The following is a 6,463-nucleotide window of genomic DNA, read 5'->3' as shown; positions in this document are numbered from 1 at the left end:
CCTCTCGCCTCCCAAGCTATGTCCTTGGAGGTGGCATGCTACCTGCACCTGAAAATGATATTCCCATATAGGGTGAGCCACAGCCCAGTAGAAATACACTAAACCAACCATGAACAATGACTGAAATATTAGCAATTGATAGATGGCCAACACTGATACATTCACATATTTATGTTAACCGACTCATAAGTCCAAGTTACTTTTCATTTTCCCTTTTTCAACAGATAGGCATATAAGCTCTACCCACATTCTAAACAAATATGTATAACAACAATATCCACATTCTCAGATAAGCAAATAAGCTATATCCACATTCTACAACAGATATGTATAACAACAATATCCACAGATAAGCATATAAGCTATATCCACACTTCACAAAGATAAGCATATGAGCTCTATCTTCACTTTACTAGACAAGCATATGAGTTGTATCTATGGAGTTCATCCCCTATCTTCTCCCAACACTATCCGGTTTAGAGGTACATCCCCCATCTTCCCCTAAACCGCGGAGTACATCCCCCATCTCCTCCTCTACACATAACGTATACAAACACATTGGTTCTATATACAATCATTCAATACATACAGTTAATGTATTCTATCAACCGTCAAATTCCATGACACATTCCTATTGATTAGTTTTCGTTTGCCTAATCATCATGCGTTGTCTATAACAATCACGACTATCCTCCACCGATAGCCCAAAGCAGTTATTTCTAAACAGAAAATAAATGCACAAATCAATATTCAATCACATTTCATTTCGGTGAGTGATAAATTGTTCAACTACACCCTTTAACCCCACATATTCCCAATCTCAACAATTTCATTTCATGTTCTCATTTCGCGCAATTAATTATCCCAATTAATTAAACAATGTAATTAGGTCAATTCCCATAATTAACATTTCAACCCTTAGGTCCCATTTTCATCAATGACTTAACATTTATTCCATTTCTCAATGCCCAACATGCATCTAGGTTTATTATGAATAAAACCCCAACTTTTGTAAAATAACACAAACGCCCCAAACTTTCACAAAATCACAAACCAACCCCAACATCTCAAAATACCAAAATTTAAAGACAAAATCCATAGAGAGGAGTAGGATATCCCTACCTCAAATTCGGAGCCCCAAGGGAGAAGAAGGTGAAATCCAACGTGCTCCAAAACCCAAAATTTTCAGATTAAAAAGTAGCCCTCGACGATCAACAACTTTTTTGTAAAGGCCAAAGATGTGCAAATCACTCCTACTAGATCAAAACCTAGAGAGAAGGTAGAGTTCTAGAGTGAGAGGCTCAACAATGGTGTTTTTGGAAAAGTAGGAGAGAGAAGAGAAAGTGAAAAAGTGACTTGAAAAGTCACAAATTTCGGGACTTAAACCCAGTCTCCCGCTCGGGCGTAAAACACCCCGCTCGAGCGTCACTCACAGACTCCCGCTCGAGCGTCCAAACTTCCGCTCGAGCGCCGGATGCACTCTCCCAACATTTGTACAGAACCAGGCCTCCGCTCGAGCTTCCAACTCTACGCTCGAGCGGCACTCAGACAACCCCGCTCGAGCGGCTAATCCCACGCTCGAGCGTACAACGCTGCACAGGAAAATACTGAATGGGTGCAATCCCCGCTCGAGCGGCAACACCCCCGCTCGAGCGGACAGGTCAAAATCTGGGCAACTAGTTTTGGTTTCTAAACTCAACCAACCTGCAACAAATCTGCCCAACACATCCTATAACTCAAATAAAAAGTAAAGAGGATGCAAACAAGATGATAAACAACTACCAACATCCATGGACACATGTCCGGATCACTGTACAACAAGGGTAAACCCGGGATCGCTATAGACACCTTGGAACCTTTCCGCACTTAGAACTATCTTGGAACCCCTTCGGTTGACCTCCATCTTCACCCTGGCATATTGGCCGAGATGTCACCATCTAGGCCGAGGTGCGCGTCACCTAGGCCGAGATGTGCATCATCTAGGCCGAGATGTTATTATCTAGGCGTTCTAGATCCTTGATCCTTGCACTCAGTGATTTTGTTCCTGGAATGGTATGACCTAGACCGAGGTGTGGCACATCTAGGCCAAGGTGTGGCACAGCTTAGTCAAGTGTTGTCCTTCCAAGCCGATGTCGTTGTCACCCTACTTGCCGAAGCTTCGCCCTTAGCCGAGATCATCACTTGCCGGAGTGCTCTTGCCGTCTAACTTGTTGAGCACACTTTGTCATGGTCTTGTCTTGTCAGTCAGTCACCTTTTTTAGTAGAGCTAATCAGCCGATGCCACGTGTCCCAACAGAGGGTTAAGTCAGTGACTGTCGAGAAAAACATATCATTTTGTATAAAATCTTGTCTTTTAGAGAGAGAGGCTCTACGAAGGAGAAGGAGAAGCTTTAAGTGAGAGAGTAGACTTCCAAGCTTGATCGTTGGAGTTTGAACCGTTAGATCCTAGTTTTGAGGTTAGAATCTTAATCCACTCTTGTTGTTCTTATTGATCATTTAGCTGCATTGCACGATCGAATCTGTCTCGCATGCCATGCATTGATTTAAAGTCGCTTTTAGTGAGAGAAAATAGTGTTCTTGAGTTCTTGAAGAAAAGTCTTGTTTTGATCCTAAAGTTTGCATCTAGAACCATGTTTTTGTGTTTGTTCTCTCAAGATCTTTGAAAATGGGTGCCCAGGTCCATGTTTTCGAACTCATAGCACGAAATCTCAGACTTTGTAATAACAAGTTGTGATTTTAGCATGCATGTTTTTGATCTTCTCCATCTTCATGTTCTTCATGTTCCTCAAAGGGAAACCCAGATTTTCCCGACTTCGCTTTTGAATGTGGCCATCGGAACCATAACTCGGCGAGAAGGTGTGGGACCTCAACCAAGACCTGGTTGACGCCCAACATATTTCCCCGAGATGAAAAACAGTGTTTTGTTTTGATTTAACTTAGTTTGAAGAATGCCGAGATCATTCGTTTGCATGTGAATCTTGTTTGAAAGTACGTTCAATAGACTTTGCCATGTGTTTGAAGGACTTGGACTTGCCTTGACCCCGACGTTTGAAGAACTATGTGAGCGGTATTTTTAATAAAGTTATGTTATAAAGATTTGATAAAGCCTTGTTTCGTTTTGATAAAAGCATTTGATTAAGCATGCATAATTACCCCTATTTTTATGTATCAAGTAAGCTTTGTTTTGATGACATTCTCAAAAAGTCCTTAGTGCCAGGGGACTATAATGCAACTGCACATCTTGTTTTAAAAGTCCTTAGTGTCAGGGGACTATAATGCAACTGAACATCTTGTTTTGAAAGTCCCTTGTGCTGGAGGACTCTAAACTTTCGCAGTACTCTCGTGTTAGGGGGCTACGGGCCTTCGTAACATAGGTCCTTTGTGCTAGAGGACTCTAAACATTTGTAGCACCCTTGTTTGAGATATCTCCCTTGCTTTGTCTTGTTTTGCCTTTGACGGTTTACCGCGTAGGTTTGTTTGTCCGGGATGTCATCATTTGTAATATGTTGATGCTAGTAACCATCCCTTGAAGCTTTAAAGATTTGTTAGATGGATGAGGTCCACCCCTTGTTATATAAAGTTTTGACATGTATTGTTTTGAAAAGACTTCGGCTATTATTCATGCAAACCCCTTTATTATTTATATCATTCACTGAGTATCCAAGCTCACCCTCTCTATATATATGTAGGTGATGAGCAAGAAGGCGGTGACGCCTAGATGTGATTCGCGAGCTTGTTTTGGATTTTTGTTATGTCGGCTTGACTTGTATTTACGTCGGCAGTCTTGAAAATTATGCTTCTCGACTTGTAATACTTGTATTTTGCACACGTCGGCTTGAGAAGCCTTTTGATAAAGATGTAATAAGCACTTTACCTCATTTGTACTAAGTTGTAACCCATGTGTAGATGTTTGCCATTTCATTTGACTTACGCACAACTCTTATGGACTAATCTGATTTGTATGTATTGTTTCCGTACTTGTGAGCCCCATATATTTATAGTCTGTTGTGTGTGGATTTTGGAAATTGGCCTTCGGTAATCTCGGATTACTGGCCATCATGGCACCATCCTACTAGGGGCGGTTTGGGGTCGTGACAGAATGGTATCAGAGCACAAGTTCCTTAGTATACATTATTCACACACTTTGAGTCCTAAAGAGCATAGGATTTTTCACTTAGAAGGATATTAGGATTGCATCATATTGCTTGCTATGTGAACAAGGTGTGCATCGTCTCGGCATGCTTAATTGTTACCTGCCTACGTGTTTATTTGTTCATTTTGTTTTAAAGTCACATTTTGCATACTCATAGCATCATGAGGACCTCCAGTTGGCCGAGATCAGTCCGAGGACAGATTAGACAGACTGGAAAGGTTAGTTGAAGGTTTGGCCCGCGAGTTAAGGCAGACAAGACAGCAGTACGCTAGTGCTACATCGACTTAGGCCGAGCAGACAAACGGCCGAAATGTAGTTCCACCTCCACCTCCTCCAGTACCACAAGTGCCCCGATAAACCAACTTTATATGGGGACGACACGATAGCCTTGATCAGAGAGTTCAAGAAAATGAAGCCACCGAGATTCCAAGGAGGTATAGAGCCAATGAAAGCCGAAGCGTGGGTTTTGGAAATGGAGAAGCTGTTCGAGATCTTTCCCAGCACCGACACCTAGAAGGTGACATTAGCAGCCTTTACACTAGATGATGACGCTCGCAGATGGTGGATAATGGTTCGAGAAGGCAATCCAGACTTGACCTGGACCCGATTTTTGGAGTTGTTTTACACCAAGCATTTCCCTCTAAGTGTTCGAGATCGCAAGACTACCGAATTTCAGACTTTGACACAAGGTAATAGAATAGTAGCTGAATATGACCGTGCCTTTACCGAGATGGCAAGGTATGCACCCCACATGGTCAACGATGAATATATGAAGGCTAGGAAGTTTGAAAGTGGGCTTCGTGGACCGATACAAGACCGGGTTAACATGCTCAACATGTCGACTTACGCCGAAGTATTGGACAAAGCCATTCTGGCCGAAGCTAACTTGAACAGATACTAGAGTTCAGGAGAGAGCCAGAGGAAGAGACAGAATTATGACAATCGCCGAGCGCAATTTGGTACCAAGAAGAAAGCGAATGTTGGCAGTTCAAGCTACCCAAGGCAGGAAAGTGGTACTAAGCCGACATGTTCAAGTTGTGGGAAGCCACATTTCGGGGTCTGTCGTCGGGCGTCTGGAGCTTGTTATGAATGTGGGGAAATAGGTCATTTTGTGAGGGACTGTCCTAAAACAAGGGCTGATGATAGTAAGAAAGATGAGAATACCTCGGGTTCCGTACAAAAAAGTAACGTTGGGAAAGGACAGATGAGGCAAGGCAGAGTTTTTGCACTAGTACCAGGAGACACTCAGAATGCTGAGACAGTGGTGTCAGGTATACTCCCAATTTGCTCTCAAAATGCATATATATTGATTGATTCGGGTTCTACACATTCATTCGTTTCTACTAAGTTTGCCAAGAAGATTAATAGGAAACTAGAATCCCTTGACTATGTGTTATCTGTATCTACTCCATCTGGGAGATCTATGAATGTTGCATCCATCTATCGAGCTTGTGTTGTTGTGATTGGGAATGTTGAATTGTTAGCTGATTTAATGCCATTGGACATAACTCATTTTTATGTTATATTGGGGATGGATTGGTTAGTGGCAAATCACGCATCCATAAATTGTGTTTCTAAAAGTGTCACGTTGAAACCCCCAAACCTAGCCCAGGTCACGTTTCAGGGTAAAGGAGTAGTATCCCCACCTTACTTAATCTCATCCATGAAAGCCTATAGGTTGATCCAAAAAGGGTGTCAAGGTTATTTGTGTAGTGTACTAAGTAATCTGAAGGGAAGTGTTGAGTTAGCCGACGTCCCTGTTGTTAATGAATTCCCCGACGTCTTTCCAAATGATTTGCCGAGTCACTTAGTTGATAGAGAGGTAGAGTTTACTGTTGACGTCATGTCGGGAACCCAGCCTATCTCTAAAGCACCCTATAGGATGGCCCCCGCCGAGCTTAAGGAATTGAAACTCCAGCTACAAGAGTTGCTAGATAAGGGTTTTGTTAGGCCAAGCACTTCACCTTGGGAGCACCCGTCTTGTTTGTTAAGAAGAAAGATGGTACACTTCGTCTTTGTATTGATTACCGGGAACTAAATAAGGTAACCATTAAGAATAAGTACCCGTTACCGAGGATAGACAATTTGTTTGATCAGTTGCAAGGAGCACGAGTCTTTTCCAAAATTGACCTTAGGTCGGGTTATCATCAGCTTAAGGTTAAAGCCGAGGATGTTGAGAAGACCGCTTTTCGGATGAGGTATGGCCACTACGAGTTTTTAGTAATGCCTTTTGGAGTGACCACTGCCCCTGCAGCATTCACGGATTTGATGAACAGAGTCTTTAAGCCACATCTAGATGAGTTTGTGGTT

This window comes from Camellia sinensis, chromosome 7 (genome assembly GCF_055761805.1).
Source record: "Camellia sinensis isolate YWXY chromosome 7, ASM5576180v1, whole genome shotgun sequence".
Lineage (NCBI taxonomy): Eukaryota > Viridiplantae > Streptophyta > Magnoliopsida > Ericales > Theaceae > Camellia > Camellia sinensis.
This window is presented reverse-complemented; position numbering follows the sequence as displayed.